Source organism: Trachymyrmex septentrionalis, unplaced genomic scaffold (genome assembly GCF_001594115.1).
Source record: "Trachymyrmex septentrionalis isolate Tsep2-gDNA-1 unplaced genomic scaffold, Tsep1.0 scaffold76, whole genome shotgun sequence".
Classification (NCBI taxonomy): Eukaryota; Metazoa; Arthropoda; class Insecta; order Hymenoptera; family Formicidae; genus Trachymyrmex; species Trachymyrmex septentrionalis.
The window spans coordinates 1,403,947-1,404,591 of NW_017305947.1; the positions used below are offsets into that span (position 1 = coordinate 1,403,947).

The 645-nt window shown below is 37.7% G+C and overlaps 1 protein-coding gene across 6 annotated transcripts in view; it reads right to left on the reverse strand.

Moving 5' to 3' along the window:
• Positions 1–645, reverse strand: part of LOC108754122 (nuclear receptor coactivator 3-like) — a 163,199-nt gene that overhangs the window by 23,300 nt on the left and 139,254 nt on the right. The window lies entirely within an intron of this gene.

A 645-nucleotide genomic window follows, 5' to 3' on the forward strand; every position in this document is an offset into this window, starting at 1 on the left:
CCCAGCGACTATTTCCTATTCGCTGAGCTCAAAAAAATGCTCGCTGGGAAGAAATTTCGATCGGATGAGGAGGTCATCGCCGAAACTGATGCGTATTTTGAGGGTCAGCCAAAATCGTTCTACAAAACCGGCATCGAACGTTTGGAAAGGCGTTGGACTGATTGTATTGCCTTAAAAGGAAACTATATTGATGAATAAATTCGAATTTTTATGTAACACTTGTGTTTTCTTTGCTAGACCGGGGACTTATTGACCGATGTGTTATGTACTTAAGACAGTCTTAAATGCAAGAATCGACTATAAGTATCGGTCTGTTTCACGTCGTGAAATTGGTACTGAATCTTTCCTTGTTTAACTTATCTGCATTGTTAGCATAGGATTTCAATACGCTAACGCAACCAAAAATTGGCTGCTGCAGCCAATTAAAAATGCTATACCGTATTTTACCATCTAATTTGCTGCTTTCCTTTCAGTGTAGGAATCGCGCACATCATGCCACTTGCTTCTTTTCCCTTCTAAAGGGTGTCCCAAAATTAACGCAAGATTTGAATTAAATAGAAAACACAGTTTTTAGTCTTTTGATTGTTATTTTTTTATTGAATCATAAAGTACATAGGATAGGGTTATTTGTGGAATAACACATCG